Here is a 20,132-nt window from a genome sequence, read left to right as displayed (position 1 = left end):
GGGGAGGGAAGGAAGAAGTGCCGGTTCCTCGGCTCCGCCCTCGCGGACCGATTCCTAGACTTGCTCACTCCCTGTAAACAAGGCTGAACTGGTCTCGTGCCCTGCCGTTTTTCCTCTCCGCCGCCTTCGTCGTCCTACGGACGTACAGAGGAGCCCGGCAAGAAAAAGCTGAGCTGTTGGAGACGGGAGGGAGAAGTCTTTAGCACTGGGGTGGAAGAAAGGAAGACGTTTTCTGTGTGCTAAGGGAGGTCAAAAGTGCACGGACTCATTTTCCTTGGAGAAGCGGAAGGGCACATCATCAGCTTCACGGTGACGTAAGCGCTCTCCACTCGCTGGCAGAGGCGTGCGGTGGCCGGAGAGTGCGCTGCGCATGCGCCCCGGGGAAGAAAGAAGCGGCTGAGAGCTCCGCTTGGGGGGTGGGGTTTTGTCTGGATGCTCTTCTGGACGACCCCAGAGCTACCTGATTTTATCCAACCTAATAGGTCTCTAGAGCTTGTAAGAAGGGTTTATTGGGAAGGGGCTGGTACTCTGTTGTGTAAAGATCTTGCATTCTTTGTTGACCTCGCAAAAAAGTGTCTGACAATTAGGTATAAGTAGAATTGCGGTTTTTCTCTGTGGCGCATAGTGGATGGAGGTAGATTCTCAAGGGCTTTAGAAATCTGGCAATTCGGAGGTTCATATCCATAAGCACCTTCTTGGGTGCTAAAGTCGTCTTTTACAACCGTAAATTATACTCCTGATGGTGGGGAACCTTCTTGGTAATGCGCCAAGGGAATTCTATACACTTAACCAACACATCTGAGTATTTGAGTAGGTTTTATTACCAGGTCTTTAATGAGTGTGTGGGGACATATAAATGTGTTTTATTTGAGGTTCTTTTATTCACTTATGATAATTTTGGGCTCATCTTTTAGTTGCTGCAATTATAGAAAGAATGTGTGAAATTACAGAAAGGAAAAAAAAAGCCCTCAAAGTCAACTATTTACAGGAGTAGCTCCTATTTTTTATAGGCCTATTTTACCAGTCATTGACAAAAATTATATTGAGCATATTCAGCACTTAGACTCAGTGCTAAGGTCTAGCAAACTGGAAGTAACCAAGACAGAAATAGCTCCTGCCTTCATGGAGTGTACAATCCAAACAGGATAAACATTAATCTGATTATCACTATCTAAAATTACTCAGTACATTTTTACCCAAAGATTACAAAACACTAATTTGAAGGGATATATGCACCCATGTGTTTATTGCAGCATTATTTACAATAGCCAAACTGGAAGCAGCCCACCTGTCCATTGATAGGTGAGTGGGTAAAGAAGATGTAGTGTGTGTATGTGTGTGTATATATATATATATATATATATATACATATATATGTATATATATATGTATATATATATACATATATATGTATATATATATGTATATATATAATGGAGTATTATGCAGCCATAAAAAATGAATTTGCCATTTACAACAACATAGTTGGATATACAGAGTATAATGCTAAGTGAAATAAGCTAATCAGAGAAAGACATATCCCTCGTGTGGTATTTAAGATACTAAACAGCTAACAAAAAAAGACAAACAAAAAACAGACTCAGCTATAAGAACAAACAAATGAGTTACCAGAGGGAGGTGGAGGGGGAATGGGGGAAATAGGTGAAGGGGATTAATAGTACACTTAACTGGGTGAGCACTGAGTAATACATAGAACTGTTGAATATATTATACACCAGAAACTGATATAACACTGTATGTTAACTACACTGGAATAAAATGAAATGAAGAATAAAATTACCCAGTATATTGAGTTGTATACATGTAGATGTATTCCCACCCTAAAATACAAGATCTAGGATGACAGGGATCTTGCATATTTTGTTTCATCCTGTGTCCCTGTCCCTTTAATAACCTCTCAATATTTGATTACTAAAAAATTACCAGATTCAAAAGTATTAAGATGGAAAATTGCAGACTGCAATGGAAACACTTAACCTTAGCCTAGTTAGGGATATCAGAGAAGGTTTCTCTGAGGAAGTGACATTTAAGATGAGACTTGAAACCACTAGGCAAAGAAGTGGGGAAAAAGTGATACAGGCAGATGAAACAACACGTACAAAGGGTCTGAAGCTGAGATGTTCTAAAAATCTCTGAAAGGTAGTATATATAGCTGTCTTGAGAATTGAGGGGGAGAGAACTGAGGACCACAGGTCCATAGGACAGAGCAGAGAATGGGAAGCCCAGGAAGGATTTTAAGTGGGTTGTATCCTGCTTTTTTTTTCACTTCATGTGGCCTTTTCCCATATTACTATGTGGTTTTCCTTCTACATGGCAAGCATTTTTCTGCAGAATACTTTTGAGAGTGTAACACTTCTGCATAATATCTTTGGGAGCGCAGCATAATTACATTGTTGGACCATGATTTTCACTCCTGTAAGAATCATTATAAATTTTACTTCTAGATATGTAGCCAGGAAAAATGAGAACATGCCCAAGGAAAAATTTGTTCATGGGGAGCACCTGGCAGGCTCAGTCAATAGGGCATGCAACCCTTGATCTCAGGGTTGTGAGTTCAAGCCCCACGTTGGATGTAGAGATTACTGTAAAAATAAAATTTTTAATTAAAAAAACACCTGTCCATGAATATTCATAACAGTATTATTCATAATAGCCAAAAAAGTGAAATATCACAAGTGTCCACCAACTGATAAATGTATAGATTAAATGTGGTACATCTAAACAATGGGATAGTTGGCCATAAAAAAGGAGGTACTGATATATGATGTAACATGGATGATCCTTGAAAACATATGTTGTCTTTTGTGCCTGGTTTCTTTCACTTAGTGTAATGACTCCATTTATATGAAATGTCCAGAATAGGAAAATCTATAGAGGCATAAAGGATTAGTGTTGCTTAGCACTGGTTGCAAAGATGGAATTGGGAGACGATAGCCAAAGGATGTTGGGTTTCCTTTTGAGGAAAATGTTCTAAAAATTGATTGTGATGATGGTTGCACAACTCCAAATATACTTAAAACTATTGAATTGTACATTTAATTGAATGGAATGAAATGTGAATTATATATCAATAATGCAGTTGTCAAAAAAAATGAAAGAAACAAAAAGAATCCAATTAACATCTTCATTTGTGACCTTTTTTGGGTTATTACTGGGTCCAATAGTACTTACAGCTTCATGGCTTTTGATGAATACCAATTCGCCAGGCCATTTGGCAGAGGGCTTAAACCAATTAAAATGTAACTGGGAACATTTAAGAGCTTCTACTTCATTATGTACTTAACCCTTTTGAACTTTATGTTTATTAAAACTGTCTTACTGTCTGTCAGAGTGCCAGTGACAATTTAATCTACAATACTATAAACGGAATTTCAAGTAATTAATAAGTGGTAAGAACAAGTTTCAGTTGTCCCAACAAAAACTATCAACTTTCTTCTACCCTGTTCACCCGTAAGACCTTGCAATCAACATCTCTATTTTCTTAATAATTGTGAAATTGCTTTTACAATGAGTATAGTTGTAAAAAAGGAAAGCCTTTGAAGTTCCCTTAGAAAAGAAATAAGGCATATGAAGTAAATATATTAATATCTATGTATTGGCAAGAAATTCATCGTTTTTCATTTTTTTCAGTCTTTTTAGAAATGTTTCCCTTTTGTCCTAATAGTAAAAATAAATATCTTTCCATATGGCACTTGAAAATAATGATAACTAAAATACATTGATTACTTACTATGTACAGGCAGTGCACTCATGTTGCATTCTCTCATTTTTATTCCCACAGCACTCCTCCTCCTCGGTAGTAGGTATTTTTTGTTGTCCCCATTTTACAGAAGATAAGGAGGTAAAGTAAATCTGCAGGCGTGAAGAGGCATAGCCAGGATTCAGACCTAGGATGTCTAACTCTGGAGCCTGGTGTGCTTCCAATTACTACCCTTTCCTGCCTCACCCTGTGGATATTTCTGGCCTACATTAAATCTTTGAACAAAAATACTAACCCTCTGGTTATTTTTGTCTTGCCTTTAATCTTAGAACACATAATTTTTTTTTAAGTTTTTAGTTAGCAGTTTATATTTGTATTTCTAGAGAGTTGATTTCTGCTTAAAAAGGGGTTATTAAATTTTCTTAGACCTGTTTCAGTTCATGACTGGAATATTGAATCTTGAAATAATAAACCTGCCTTGCTCCAAATGCAGAGTGGTAGAGTAGGGAAACACCTGAGAAACAGTGTTACTGTCATAAGAAAGGCTCTGTTCGGAAATGCAAAATAGTGTAAAGTGAGACAACTGAAGGGAATCAAGTTGATGAGCAGAAAATGGTTTGCCATCCTTAATCTTTAAAGAAAAATAATTAGAAGTACACTGCTTACATTTTTATGAGTATAGAAGACAGGCTATTAAATCTTTAATGACAGAAATTTCTGGTCTCCTTTGTCTTAAATGAAACTTTTAGGATAATGTTCCCAGCAGAAGATTTATGAAGGTACTGTCTTGAAGGAGAAATACTGAGGCCTACAGGAACCAAGGAAATGATTTATTTCCACCATAACCACTTATCTTTAGCATCTGCTTACACTTAAGGATCCTTTTTACAGCTTCCAAAATATGTTTTCATTAATCACTATGGTGACAGAATGTAAGAGGAATAAACCTCCCAAATAGACATCAAGAGAAATCAAATAATATAAAGACCTCCTACTTACTAGTAAGTGGGGAGAAAGGGCTCAGACAAAACAAGTCAAAAATTCAAAAATAGGAAGCCACAAGCTGCTTTCCAGACTGACCAACTCTGAAGGCAAGCTGGCTTTAGTTTAGGTTTTTCATATTCAGGTGCTTATTTAGAAAGACCTCACCCAAAGGGATCATTGGTTGCATGCTTCATTAAGAAGGGCCTCAGAAGTCAAACAGCAGTCACCTATTTTAAATTTGTAAGTCAAAGAGTCTTCAGTAGAAATATTCTCTTGTTGTTCTTGTTGGAACAAAAATACACCATTCAAATGCCACCACTTTACTCTTTCACAAACTGTTTTGAATCTTGAACGACCAAATTTAGTAACTTCAGGGAAAAAAAATCTTTTTAAACATATCTAATATAATCAAACTACCAATACATATTGTTTCTTGTCAAACATTTATGGGGGATGTATGGACAGAGAGGTAAATGTCTTCCAAAGTTTTAGTCTCATCACAACATATGTTTACTGCAACCCTTCTTCTTATAAGTAAAGGAAAAGAACTATTTGGGGAATCAATTGAAATTATCCACAATCAGGGTTTCCAAAACTTCTTTCTCACATAGCTAAGCTACTTTTATTACCAGACGGTGATTTAGTAAATACTGAGTCCCAGTCGCATATTGGGCTAGGCACTGTATGGAAGGTGAGTCATACATGGTCCTGTTTGTAAGAAACGTATTCATTCATTCTGTAATTCAGCAACATTTACTAGCTGTGTGCCTGTGAGCAAGTTAATCAGCTTCTCTATAACTTGACCTCAGTTTCATCATCTGTAAAATGAGGGTAATAATATGTCTCATAGGTTTTTATGAGGATTAAACGGGAAAATATTTGCAAAAGACTTAGATCAACGTATGACACTGGAGACACTAACAGGCTAACTATTGTAAGAGTCCTTTATGTGCCAGGCTTGAGTGTGATTTTTTTTTTTTTTTCACTTAATACAGTTAAAGATGGCCACCCTCAAGCAGCTCTCAGCCATGCAAGTGAGACAATCGCGTTAACGAACATTATTCATATAACATGAAAAGTTTTATAATAGTTTTATGCAGAATGCTATGGGTAAACAGAGGAGAAATTCTGTTGATCAGGGGTGCTTTTATAAACTTGAATGTGGCCTTATTTGCTGTGTATCAAATTTATATTTACAAAATAACAGCCATATAAAACAAGTATTTAGGGTCTTACACAGTCTTGGAGGCTCAAGATCCAGGAGTATCTTAGCTGGGTAGTTCTAATTCAGGGTTTCCAATGAGACTACAGGGAAGTTGTTGGCTGGAGCTGATGCCATGAAGGGCCTGGAGAATCTGCTTGCAAGTTCATCGTGTGGCTGTAGTCAGGAGGCTTCAGTTCCTTGCCACTGGGCCTCTCCAAAGGGCTGTTCATGTCGGCTCCCTCATACAAGTGATGAAAGAGACAGAAGCAAACAGAAACAGAGAATCAATACCAAGGTGGAAGCTGCAGTCATCTTATAACCTAAACTGGGAAATGATGTACTGTCACTTCTGCCATATTCTTCTACTAGTTAGAAGCAACTCACTAAAACCAGGCCATACTTAAGGAGAAGGGAATTAAACTTGAAGAGCATCAAAGAATTTGTGAACATATTTTTAGAACCATCACAGGTATGGAAAGAAGAGTAAGGTTTAGCTCGGTAGACAGGAACAAACTTATGACAGGCAAGGGAAGAACAGAAACAAAAGAATACAGAATTAAGGGAGTTATTGTTATTCCCATTTTAAAGGTGAGGAAACAGGCTTAGAAAGGTAAAGTAACTTTCCCATCATGTGTTAAACGGTAAGTGGCAGAGCCAGATTCTGAACCCTATTTTCAGTTCTAGAATCCAGATCTTATCACTACCTGTATTAGGCAAGTTTCTTCAGAGAAACAGAACCAAAAGGATGCAACTCCATCTATATCTACATTTATCTCTATATGGAGAGAGAGAAAGGGGAATTTATTCCAAGGAATTAGCTCCCATGATCATGGAGGTTTGGTAAGTCCAAAATCTGCAGAGTAGGCCGGTGGTCTAGAGACCCAGGAAAGAGTTGCAGTTCAAGTCCAAATGCAGTCTGCTGGCAGAATTCCTTCTTGTTCAGAAAAGGTCAGTCTTTGTTCTAGTAAGGCCTTCAACTGATTAGATGATGCCCACCCATGTTATGGAGGGTAATCTGCTTTATTCAAAGTCCAATTTAAATGTTAAATCTCATCCAAAAAAACACCTTCACAGAAACATCCAAAATAATTGTTGACCAAATATCTGGGGACTACAGCCTAGCCAAGATGACAGATAAAATTAACCATCATATTACCCTGTACAGTACAGACAATTTGGGGTTCAGATTGCCAAGGGCCCCAAATGCCATACTCAGCAGATTGCTGAATTTACAAAAATTAACCAGTGGCTCTCTCATGGCTTTCTGATGTCTAACCAGACATGACTTTGAACATCTGATATTGGTGGGGCATTCCCATAGAATATTGTAATTCTATTAGGGAATGTATATTGGAATATTTGTCATGCTTCATCTTCAGTACTATTTTGACAAGTGAAAAATTTGGTTTTATTGACATTACACTTTTTCCTTTCAATGATTTCCTTTCCAGTCCACATAGTTTTAGTAATTAGCCTTTCCCATATTTCAAATGTTTACTCATTTCAAAACTATTTTTCTCTATTCTCCTCACTTGGACTTTTTTCTCTTAACTTTTTCTTTTGTTTTCGTGCCTTTTTTCAAGGATTCCTTTTAAGTCATGCCTCCTACCAGACTGAAATGCAAAATTAGGAAGAAAGACAAAAATGTAGGTGGGAACTAAAGGACCCAGTTTGTATACCAGCTGGACTTGGTGGTTCTAAAAGTATAAATATTGTTCAAGCATCTTTTCTTTGCAGAGGGTGCATAAAAGAAAAGCTGTTTCATCCTTGCTGCTGGAGATATTTTTCTTTGTAGCTAACATCGAGCAGGAAATTCTTTATGTTTATCTCGGAGCTTCAGAACTTGAAGTCATAATGGTTCCAGCCTATTCTTTTGGCCCACTCCATTCTGGGCCTTCGTCGAGAACAAGACACATATAGCGTGGGCAGGAGAGTCTTGTGAGGCCACTGGAAAGTGATCTGAATTACAAGTCTGTGGTTACATCCTGCCATAGCCGGAGAGAACAGGAAGCAAAGTCTGAACAACCAGCAGAGCCAAAGATGCAACAAACTAGAAGGGAAACAGAGCTGGACTTGCAAAATAAATGGGGGCAGAGACCTGGTGGTAAAGCATAAAAGAAGGTAAGTGAGTTTGGGAGTTAGTTCTATGGATATAGGCCAATTTTCACTTTCCCTCTTAAACACATCATTATATAATTTGTGAGTTTCAGAGCACCCATGGGTGGATAACACCACTAGATGGGTTGGTGAATTCTATTAAATGAGCAGATTTTGTGGGTGAGTGAAGAAGACATCCACATCGTTTGAAAGAGATGCTAGCTTCCTAAAAAAGAAGTATTTAATGCATCAGTGCTGCTCTGTGTTCTTTTCTTTCCCCCACCATCTCCTCGTTGCTACTGATCATCCTACAAGCTCAACCAAGTGTGATTTCCATATTTAGTGTGTTAGGAAAAGGGCTTCATTAACAGTATGAAGAAACAAAGGTTTTATCAAAATCAGTTTCTTTTATTTTCAAATATATCAACACAAATACTAGCTCAATGAATAAAGGAGATTTTGATCATTTCTTTATCTTTCTGTCTTTAGTAAAATTAAATCTAAACCATCTTGGAAAAATAGTTTTCCTGTTTTACCTAGAAAGATTGCCACTGGAGGTATTCCATAAATCCTCTTAACTAATCCATTCTAAAGGAATATACTCCTCCTTTTAATTGTGTTCCTTTGCATATTTCAGAAAACTATTCCTTATATTACTACTCATTTGAAGTCTGTGATGGCAGAAATGAAGACCCCAAAATCTAACTAAACAAAATACTCTTTGGATCAACCTGTGTAGAAAATGATCAGCTAATTTTGACTTAAATTTTATCTATATTTATAACCACTTGCATTTTAAAGCAAAAAAAAAAAATATCCCAAACTCAATTTCTATTCCTGAGTCCATATTGTCTTCTGAATGCTTGGGGATAAGGTTAGTAAGGAGGAAAAATAATGCTGCAGAAATAATAGTGAGAGGAAACAACTATTGTGCTAAAGAGACTGCAGTATTCCATGGGACCTTCCATTCCTCCTAGGATATCAGATATTCTCCATCATGCCTCTCAGAGAGAGCCACTGATCAATTTTTATAGGTCCATTGAAACTTGGCTTCCTGACCACTATAAGAAATTTATAACATACATATAAATAGGTAATGAATATTAAAAGACTGATTTGAGTGCCAAGTCAGGTTTTTTTTTTCCACCCAGAGAATTGTTGAATAGAACAGACTTCTTTTGACAACTACTCCCACATGCATTATAATATATGCACCATATTCTTTACTGTAGAAAGTTATAGTTAAGGCCACAGAAACTGGATCTTGTCTATGTGAAAAAACAAGGCTATCTATGTTACTGATAATGTTGCTTTTATATTTATACATAGTATCTTGCTATTTGCCTTTGCTTTTAACATATTTTAGTGCTTTAGTTTCTAAAACTATTCAAAAGCCAAGTAGTTATTCACTAAGTTCTCACTATTCACTGAATTCAAAATGAATTTATAAAACTTTTAATGTCAAGTGGTAGCTGTTGACTTTTATAAGTTTGATATACATTAAACTAAGGAACCGAGACAAAATGTAATTTCTATGCTAACAAAACCAGGATCCTTTATCATAATACTAAAATTATTTCTAATTCCAGGAGTTGAATTACAGTAAAAGCCAGCATTAGAAAAGATTTTCAACAGGTTTTTTTTTTTTTTCAACGTTTTTTATTTATTTTTGGGACAGAGAGAGACAGAGCATGAACGGGGGAGGGGCAGAGAGAGAGGGAGACACAGAATCGGAAGCAGGCTCCAGGCTCCGAGCCATCAGCCCAGAGCCTGACGCGGGGCTCGAACTCACGGACCGTGAGATCGTGACCTGGCTGAAGTCGGACGCTTAACCGACTGCGCCACCCAGGCGCCCCTCAACAGGTTTTTTTGAGTGGGGGGCTTTTTTTGGATTAAGAGTCAACCATCTTACCTTAAAATTTTTCATTAAAGCTTGCTGCAATCAGTACGTAGCCTCATGTCCCACAGCAGCTTGAAGGGGTATAACCCAAGGGGTAGATGCCATGAATGACAACAGGAATTGCTGGCTCTGAGCAACCCCTGTCAATGCTGGTGCCCCAATCCTCCTGGCACTCAAACTTTCTACTTTCCCTTGGCAGGTTCGAGAAGAGTAAACTTTGATCTGTTTGATAGACATTGAAAGAATTTCATCTCTGCTCTCTGCCTGGTTGCCTTTGCACAGCTGCGCTGCTGGCTCTCTTCAGATGTGTACTGACCTTGGCATGACCTGTGGGGGTCACTGCCTCACATTTTATGCTTAGCCAACCATCGCTGTCCTCATTGCTGTTGTTGGATTAGGTCCCTTGCAAGTCAGTGTCTATGCTGTTCTAAGTAAAGAAAGAGTGAAGTGAACTGAGGGATTCTCTCTTTGCTGGTGTTATAATCCTTTCAATGAATTTCTAAACGGTGTGGACTTGCTTTCCATTTTTATAGAGCTCACAGTGTCAAATTTTATGTTGACACATTTCTTACAGCTTTTAGCTCTTAATGCTCTGTTGTCGACTTATGTGGCACTGGATCAGGTAACATTTAATGTGACACTACTTAACTCCTGAAGTGTCTGTGTCTGGACACTTTAACTTGCAACTCTGCAGAGTGAGTTCCCTGCCCACGTTAGGTAACCCCCAAAGAAATTAGGGGGCAGCCTCTCTCTCACCTGATCCTTTCCTATAGAGACTACTGTGAGTTCCAAAGCATTCTCTCTCTCTCTGACCCTCTCTCCATCTCTCTTTCTCAAGATCCATTAGAGCCTTTGGTGGCCCTACTTTCTATAAAGTGCGTAAGTAAGTAAAGCCCCCGTGTTAAACATAACTCTCACTTTTTAAGAGAAAAATTCACTTTCTGTTAACAAAGGAGTACAAACATAAAATTCTTTTTATAATAGACTTTTTATAAAAGTCTATTTATAATTCTTTTTATAATAGACTTATAATTAGTAATAGAATTATTACTATGAACAATAATATGACTTTTCATTTAATATTATGGTTAGATAAGAAAGAGGTAAGGAGAAACTGTTGTAGCTGAAGATTATACATGAAATCAATCTTTATTATTCAGTTTTGTAAGTTTTATTTTTCTTACCAGAAACTTTTTGTATTTAGATTGACCATCTCCATTCTTTAGAGTTAACTGGGTTTTTTTAAACTGTTATCCACTATCATTCAATAGCTTTTTTTGGGTCAAGCCTCTTTTCTGAGTAGGACCCCCAGAGAAGCTGCTAGAAAGAATTATTTCCTGGGATGAAATATCCTGGCCAGAGCAACATCACTCCATGTTGTATTTGCCAGTAAGTTGATGAGATTATACCTTTTCATTAGAGCCCCCCCCCCCCCCCCCCGCTTCTCCTTCTTTCAAGAGTAAGTATTGTAAAAGATACATTTTAAGTAACTTCCAAATTCTTTAAGATGAATGCAATAAATTCTTGAAGGCATATTTAAACATATCCTGGTACATCGTGTGGTACGGACTGAGGCTAATGTCAGTTGATTTTGCAAGCTACATTTACTAGTAAGAGCTGCAGTCATATGGGACTCCGTCTGACTCTGTAAATATTTATTGAGTATCAACTGTGTATAAGGCCTTGGGCTGAGTTGAAACATTAAGCTGAGCACAAGCTGACCACAAAAGCAGGAGATAATGTTACAAACACAAGTATACTTATTGGGAAATATGCAGTGATCATAATTTTAAGGGAAAACTGAGAATAGCTATGCAAATATTTTGTGTAACTTTCCTATGTATTCTTAGAAAATACTTAGAGTTTCTGCTTTCCTAAATATTCTTTTTTTTTTTTTTTAGTTTGTTTATTTAATTTCAAGTTAGTTCGCAGTGTAGTATTGGTTTCAGGAGTAGAACCAGTGGTTCATCACTTACATATAACACCCAGTGCTCATCCCAACAAGAGCCCTCCTTAATGCCCGTCACTCATTTTGCCCACCTCCCCACCCCTCTAGCTAGCACTTCCCTAAGTATTCTTAAATATTCTCTTTATTCTAAGATCCTGTTAAAATCTTAGTGGATCTGTTTCACCTCCCGGGGCTCTGTTTCTTGCCCCTGATACGGATTTACTGTGCAGTGGTATATCTACCATCTCTTCAAACATGTTCTGTGCTCTTCCCTTAGATTTATGTCAGGTTCCAGTAAACGGGGAGAGAATCATCTGAAAGGTCTGCACAATGATGGCCTTATTTAGGCTACTGCCTAGGTTGTTGAAACAAAAGACTCAAAAATAAAGATACCAAAGTGGTGGCTCTATAATATAGAGAATCAACTCTGTCCGTCTTGTTGGTTTTCCAGCCTTAGAGATTTGGCTTCATTTTTGTGCCCCGAAAAGAGCTCACCAGCACATCCTGATTCCAAGCTCACTTTGAAGGAAAAAGAGTGAAGAAAACACCTGACCCAGAAGTTGCATATGTCGTTCTGCTTACATTCCATTTACTATGCTGTCTTTAGCTATATTTAGATGTAGCTTAAGCTGTCATTAGTATGGAAGACAAAGGATGTTGAGAGGACAATTAGCAAACTCTGCCACATATTAATATGATCTGTATCTCTTAAAAACATTTTTTGGGAAAACAACCTAGCAGTTGGTGCTCTGGCGGATACATCACTTTCATCCTACTTCCCTTGAGGTTCTTACTAGTCTTTGGAGCAAAGGAGTGGAGGTAGTAAGAAAACAGTCAAGAAAAATCTCAGCCCACTGTGCAGCAGTATCCCTTAATGCTGACCGTCGCTGCAAAAAGTGTCACCTTTGCACTGTCACTGCACTGTCACAAAGGGCCAGCCCATCAGGCTGAGCTTCAACACTCGACGTGCATCCCACAGGAAGCCCTGCAGTCTTGAGCACATTCACAGGATGTGTGCTTCCTTCCTAGTTAACTCTGAAAACTGTGGCTGATAAGCTCAGATAGTCTTGCTTAGGGATCTCTGCCAATGGCAGCAGAAACCCCCTCGACTTAACTCTCTCACCATGTGTGGGAAGGTTATTTATTGAAGGGATGCAGGGAATATCAGGGAATCTAATTTCAGAAGGTAGAGTCCTATTTCACAGGAAGTAGCTGGCCGTCCAAAAGCTACTTTTTCTCATCTCTGCTCCTCTGGGTATGTCCACTTGTTCCATCTCCTCTACATCCCCATTTCTGATCTTTCTAAAGCTTTGGAAGTTCACTCCCCTGTAATTCTCCTCTGAGACTTTGATTTGCCATGGTATCATATTTGCCCCAATCCTCCATGGCTGAGAGCTCCTCTGCACAATTTGGCTAGTCTCAATCTCTGTGTTCTCATTCAACTTCTGACATGAGAACATCTAATTGGCTCAGGCTGAATCAGATGTCTACCCCTGGTTCAATCAGTTGTAGCCAGGAAAGCAGAGTCACCTGAGACAAGCATGGCCAAAGGCAGAGTCTTTTAGAATAGTCATGGTCAAAGGCTAGAAGGCAGATTCTCTTAGAATAGGCTGTGAATGGAAAGATGACTGATATATCTAATACAGACATAATATTTTTTTTATGTTTTTAATCCCAGTTCAAATTGGGCTGATCAGAGTTGGTCTTAGAATAGTGTTAAACCTCTGGTTAGTTACAAAACACCATCTGACCAAATACCATAACTGGTACCAGGGGTGATCCCCCAAAAGGCACTATAGGTCATCTATTCCCATGACCGTATAACTTTCTTCCCTTGCCTTCATCCACTTTATGCTCTAGAATTGGAAGCTTCAGTCTCCTCTCAGGTGGCATCAGTTCATGAAAATGTGGTGCATTTTATCACCAGGATTTCTTCTTTAGTTTGGATAAATAATAATAGATAGGAAGAAATAATAGATTTCTTTATCTCCTTTTGAAATCTTTCATGATTTCCATCATTTCCTTTGAATTACATGACCTGTGAGTAGCATTGATAAATGTCCTTGGCATTGGTGTTGGCAATGATTTTTTGGATTTGACACCAAAATCAAAGGAAACAAAAGCAAAACTTAACAGGAGGGACCACATCAAACTAAAAATCTGGACAGCAAAGGAAACAATCAACAAAATGAACAATCAACAAAATGAAAAGGCAACCCACAGAATAGGAGAAAATATTTACAAAACACACGTCCAATAAGGGGGTAATATCCAAAATATACAAGGAACTCAGTTACATAGCAAAACAAAAATGGAAACAAAAGAACAACAACAACAAAACAAAAACAAAGAAACAAAAACAAAAAACAAACCCACATAAAAAATGGGCAAAAGACCCAAAGAAGACATAACAAATGGCCAACATCTGAAAAGCTACTCAATATCATTAATCATCCGGGAAATACAAATCAAAACCACAATGAGATATCACCTCACACCTGTTAGGATCTCTATTACCAAAAAGACTTGTCTTTACTGACCTCTCCCCATTTCCCTCATTGCTAGTGAGATATGGAGGAAAAGGGAATCCTTGAGCACTGTTGGTAGGATGTAAACTGATGCAACCACTGTGGAAAGCAATACGGAGTTTCCCTCAAAAAATTAAAAATATAACTAACATGTGGCCCAGTAATCCCACTTTTGGGTATGTATATTCAAAGGAAATGTAATCATTGTCTTGAAGAGATGCATGCACTCCCATGCTCATTGCAACATTATTCACAATAGCTGAAGTATGGATACACCTAAGTTTCCATCAGCAGGTGATAAGAGATATCTGTATATCTATGTCTATGTCTATATATCTATATCTATATCTCTAAATCTACAATGGAATATTATTTAGTCTTTAAAAAAAAAAAAAAGCAAATCTTGCCATTTGTAATAACATTGGTGGGCCGGGAGGGCATTGTGCTGAGTGAAATAAGTCAGATAAAGACAAATACTGCACGGTATCACTTATGTGTGGAACTAAAGGAAAAAAATCAAACCCATATAAACAGAGAGCAGGATGGTGGTTGCCAGGAGGGTAGGGGGCATGGACAGAGGTCGGTAAAGAACACAAGCCTTCAGTTGTAAGATGAATAAGGTCTGAGGATCTAAAGTATAACCTGGTCCCTATAGCTGTTAAATTGTATTGTACAATTGAAACTTGCCGAGAGTAGAAGTATTCTCACCAAAGTGGGGGGGGGGGGGAAGAAGGTAAATATGTGAGGTGATGGATGTGTTAATAAAGTCAAATGTGGGAATCCTTTCACAATGTATACACATATCAAATCACTTTATATACTTTAAATATATTACAATTTTATTTGTCAATTATAGCTCAGTCAAGCCGAGTAAGCACACATGTGTAAAAGATGTTTGTAAGCGTGCTACTTGTTGGCTACTTTGAGAGAAAAACCTGATTCTTGGGTCAGGTCTGGACTACTGAATCTGAACTTCTGAGATGAAGTCCTGAATCTGCATTTTAACTGCTGCACCCTCAGGTAGGCTGAAGACTGCATTTTGAGATAAGCTAAGTGAACTCTGTAGTGAATTAATAAGATTTTAATGATACATTTACTAGAGATTCCAATTATTATTATTATTTAAATGTTTGTTTATTTTTGAGAGAGCACAAGTGGGGCAGGCAGAGAGAGGGAGACAGAAGATCCGAAGCAGGGTCTGAGCTGACAGCGGTGAATCCTATGTGGGGCTTGAATTCACGAACTAGGAGACCATGACTCGAGCTAAAGTCAGATGCTCAACCAACCGAGCCACCCAGGAGCCCCATAGGGATTTCCATTATTATCAGTGCCTGAAAGAATACTAATTTTGTATACGGAATTTAAGAGGGATTTGTCATAAACTTATATTTTAATTTAGCTGTTTTATAACCAGAAAGAATAAGTCAATGAAGAGAAGGAAAATCAGAAGCTTCAAAAGATAACGATGAATATCATAATGTTTCACAGAATATTTGCTGTATTTGGGGAATAAAAATGCCCCACAGATGTCATTTTTCCATATCATAAAATAAGAAATAAACACATGAATACCAAATGTAACTTTAAAAAATGAGGGGCACCTAGGTGGCTCAGTCTGTTAAGCGTTCAACTCTTGGTTTCAGCTCAGGTCATGTTCTCACAGTTTATGAGTTCGAGCCCCACATTGGGCTCCGTACTGACAGTGCAGAGCCTGCTTGTGATTCTCTCTCTCTCTCTCTCTCTCTCTCTCTCTCTCTCTCTGTCCCTTCCCAGCTTGCTCTCTCTGTCTCTCTCTCTCAAAAATAAATTAATTAAAAAAAATTTTAATGAAATTAATTTTTTAAAATTATTCCAAGTACTATAATGATTGTGAAAGAAATATAGAATATGTTTTAAAATGTGAAGTGTTTATGTTACATGTATAAAGCATACACACACACACAAAGATTTAATAATAGTATAAATATACTCTGGTTAACCTTATGCGTTAAGGATATTTTGAATGAATAATTGCTAATTAATTCACACTGATTATTAATATGCATAAAGTTCAAACCACACATGTCTGAAAAGAGGACTTACATATTTATTTGTGACAGAAAAAAAAAAATCAGTTAATAGAGTTGACTGAATTATGTTACTGAACTAACTTGACAGCCTAAACTGTTAGTACTCAAGCAAAATCTCTGTGCATCTCATATTTATAATGAAAACATTCCTGAGCTAAGGAAAAAAAAAAAAGCCTGCCTTTATAGCTTCAGGGAAATACTGTTAAGTAAATTTAGGGGACTTCCAGAGGTAGCAAAATGAGGAGGGGAAAACCATAGAATGATCTCACTTTTCTGATAATTGAAACTCAAACTCCTGGAACATAGCTGCACAATTTCTACCCTTTTCTTTTAAGGTTCGAGGTCCTCCTGGACCTCGAAAATAAAGGGCAGAGAGGTAGTACCTCAGAGTTGGGAATCAGAAATCAGATCCTGAGGGTTTGGGAGTCATAAGTCAGCCAAGGATACAGAGTTCTCTAGAACGGAGCTTTCTTGGGACATGAATCATGTTTATTTTAGACGCAAAACTTTCTAGCTCCAAATAGAAAAAAAAAAATCATTCTTACTTTATGAAAAATGTCTCTGCCAGAATGTTAGGAAACAAGTGAGTCGTCCAAGCACTGAGGCTCTGTGGCTCATTTGCAAAGTTCCTCTTCTTCATCTGCTCTCAGTGCCTCCTCCCTGGCCCGGGCCAGTCTCAAATTCTCAGTTCTACCATTGTGCTAAGGACAAAAGTATGTCTGAAGTGTATGCTGCATTCTCTAATGAGTTTGTCTATCTACTCCAGGTAAATCAGAATGTCTCAAGAGGATCCTTGGGACACAGAAAGCATGTTGTGCCTGATGAATGCAACCTGTGTGTGAGCCTGCTTCAGAAACTGTCATTGGACAATACCATAGCTCTCTGCTTCCTGGAGAGGTTCCTGCAGGAGTTTTAAAGTTGTTACATGATGTGCAACTTTATTAATTTTAGTTGCAAATGTGAGCGCATACACAATGCGCTATTTAAAACACTAATTTAAACACTACAGTGAGTGGGGTTGTGTTCAGTTGGGCCCTTGCAGTTTACTACAGTGTTGTAAAGATAAAGTCTCAACTCTTAAACTAAGATCTCCAGATGTGGTGCCTATTCCTGCACAGCCTCTTTTGGGCAGTACCCATATATTTACCACTACCACTTTTAAAGTTGGTTACCAATAGAATTTTGAGGTCATGGATCTAGAGTACCGTAATCTGATTTGTTGTCCTCAGACCTAGAAACTGGAGCAAGTGATAGCCTCCATTTGGAGCAAGGTTTCTCAATCTTGGCAATATTGATGCATTAGGCTGAGGAATTCTTTGTTGAAAGAGTTGTCTTGTGCATTGAAGGATGCTTAGCAGTATTTGGTTTCCTCTAGGCCCTAAGCTTGTTAAATGCTGTAGCTAAATGTAGTCAGCAAGTTTTGTTTTGTTTTATTTCCCCCTTCAGGCAGTAAGAGCTGATCTCTGGTGCCTTCTGTTTAAGTGGAATACTGTGAGCCCATTTTTCCTTTAGGAACCCTAGTCTAATGATTGCCAACTTCCAAATCCGAGCTCTCTACCAACTGGGAGCTTCAATCCACTCTTTTACATTTCTTTTTATTCTCTTCTGTGGGCTACCCCATATCCTTCTAATGAGTTCATTTTACACTATTAATTTTTCCCTCAGTTCAGTAAATAGCAACTCCATTCTTCCAGATGGTCAAACCAGAAACTTCCAAGTCATCTTGGACTCGTTTTTCACCCGCTGTGACCTCCGGGTCCCTGCAGGATACAAATAGCATACTAAAAGGGTATCTGAGGAAAATTCAAAAGATTGTTTAGAAATATGTGGTCTGGTTGAGGGAAACTAGTAAGAAATGGTGAAGTGCCCAAGAGGTAGCGGAAAGACTTTACTCCCTGTAGGCAGGAAGGAGCATGGAGTGGGGAGGGTTTGCCAGAGCCAACAAGAGCTATAGCTATGGGAGATTGCTGCCTAACAGGAGAGAAGGGTAGTTTTTGCCAGACTGAAGGGTGGCAGGGAAGGATCCAGGAGAATAACCGTCCTGGTCTTGTTCTCCTCCTGCCCTCCAATCTCCAGTTGTCTGAACCCAACCAAAGAAGGACAGGAGAATCCAGCTGTGTGGTCTGTGGAGGTCAGACTTCCAGCCTATGGGAGAGAATGGAGTGTGGATCTGAAGGGGCAATCAGAGAACATCTAGGCACTCTCACCAGCAAATCTGTCAGCTCTACCTTGAAATACATCCAGAATCCAACTCTCACTGCCTCTTTCATTACCTTCCTAGTCCAAGCCACGATTTTTCAGATTGACGATTGCATTAGCCTCCCACCTCTATCCCTCACTCAGTTTTTTAAACATGTTTATTTTGAGAGAGAGACAGAGAGAGTGCAATTGAGGGAGAGGCAGAGAAGTAGGGAGAAAGAGAATCCCAAGCAGGCTCCTCGCTGTTAATGCAGAGCCCTATATGGGGCTCAAACCCATGAACCATGAGATCATGACCTGAGCCAAAATTAAGAATCAGACACTTAACTGACTGAACCACAGAGGTGCCCCACCAGTTTTATTTTTTTACAGCATTTATGACTCCCCCCAAAATATTATATATATATATATATATATATATATGTATATATATATATATATGATATGTCTCTCTCTACTGGAATGTGAATTCCATGAAATTATAAACTTAATCTGTTTTGTAATACTATTAAATTCCTTATACATTCTAGGCAGGCAATAAATATTGAATTAGTGAAGTAATTAATCTTAAATTAATCTGATTTGGTTTCTGTTGCTTATATCCAAAGAACTTTAGATGATTCAAGTATGTATAATGTAATCTCATTTTGTTTTTTGAAAAGTTTATTTGTCCACAGAGAAAATAATTAAAGTATATTCAAAATATTAGATTTGATTACCATTGGAGAATGGAATTTGGGGTAATTTTAATTTTCTTCTTTGATTTTAATACTTCTGAAATATTCTACCATGACCGTGTATGATCCTTGTAATCAGATAAAGAGAATAGCTTTATTTTAAAGTATGGCCTAGATCAGCTGGATCTTCCGGAGAAGCCCAGCAATTCTTTTTCATGTTTTGGCTCCCCATCCTTTTTCTCACCTGTCATTGCTGAACCTTTCCCACTCTTCTTAAGCAGTTATGTTGGACCCATTCTACACCTTACCTACCCTGCTCTGTGCCCAGGAAGCTGACCATGAGGTTGCAACAACCTGGATCCCTTGCCGTATGGCTTCTAGTTGAGTTCCACGAATGATTTTAGCTAAAATCTAGAGGGTGGGAGGAGAGTGGATCAGATTATTTACTCCCGAGCTACCTCCTTACCAGTTCCCTGCAGGTGGGCTATATCCCTTTACCGAAAGGCCATAGTTCCAGTCAGATGGTCCTCTCCAAACAGCTATCTCTGGTCCCAGTATGTGTCCTGCCTTTTGTTTCTTCAGCCCTACGGATGGTCGTAGTCCCACCTACTTCCAGCCCTGGGTAATGCCCCATCCCTTGTTCTTCTTCCTAAGCCTTGCTCACAGTTCTGTAAACTCCCCTCAAATTACCCAAATTCCAATGGTCTGTATCTTTTCTTCCAAGGTCCCAACTAAGCATTCAGCCTCATCCTCTTCCATTCACTCTCAGCAACCAGTCTTGCCTTATTGTTTTTTACTGAGGTTG

General features: G+C 38.4%; 1 long non-coding RNA gene across 2 annotated transcripts; it reads left to right on the top strand.

The window, feature by feature from the left end:
• Window positions 1-19: 19 nt before the first annotated feature.
• On the top strand, window positions 20-10,358 carry LOC109499106. 2 transcript variants are annotated; one of them, XR_002741855.2, is made up of 3 exons: window positions 20-482; window positions 3,803-8,030; window positions 10,106-10,358. It is a non-coding gene; the product is annotated as an uncharacterized LOC109499106 (long non-coding RNA). The 2 variants fall into 2 exon arrangements; XR_002156243.3 differs by lacking the exon at window positions 20-482 and having other exon boundaries at window positions 1,611-8,030.
• Window positions 10,359-20,132: the final 9,774 nt, after the last annotated feature.

This window comes from Felis catus, chromosome B1 (assembly GCF_018350175.1).
Source record: "Felis catus isolate Fca126 chromosome B1, F.catus_Fca126_mat1.0, whole genome shotgun sequence".
NCBI lineage: Eukaryota > Metazoa > Chordata > Mammalia > Carnivora > Felidae > Felis > Felis catus.
This window is presented reverse-complemented; position numbering and strand designations above follow the sequence as displayed.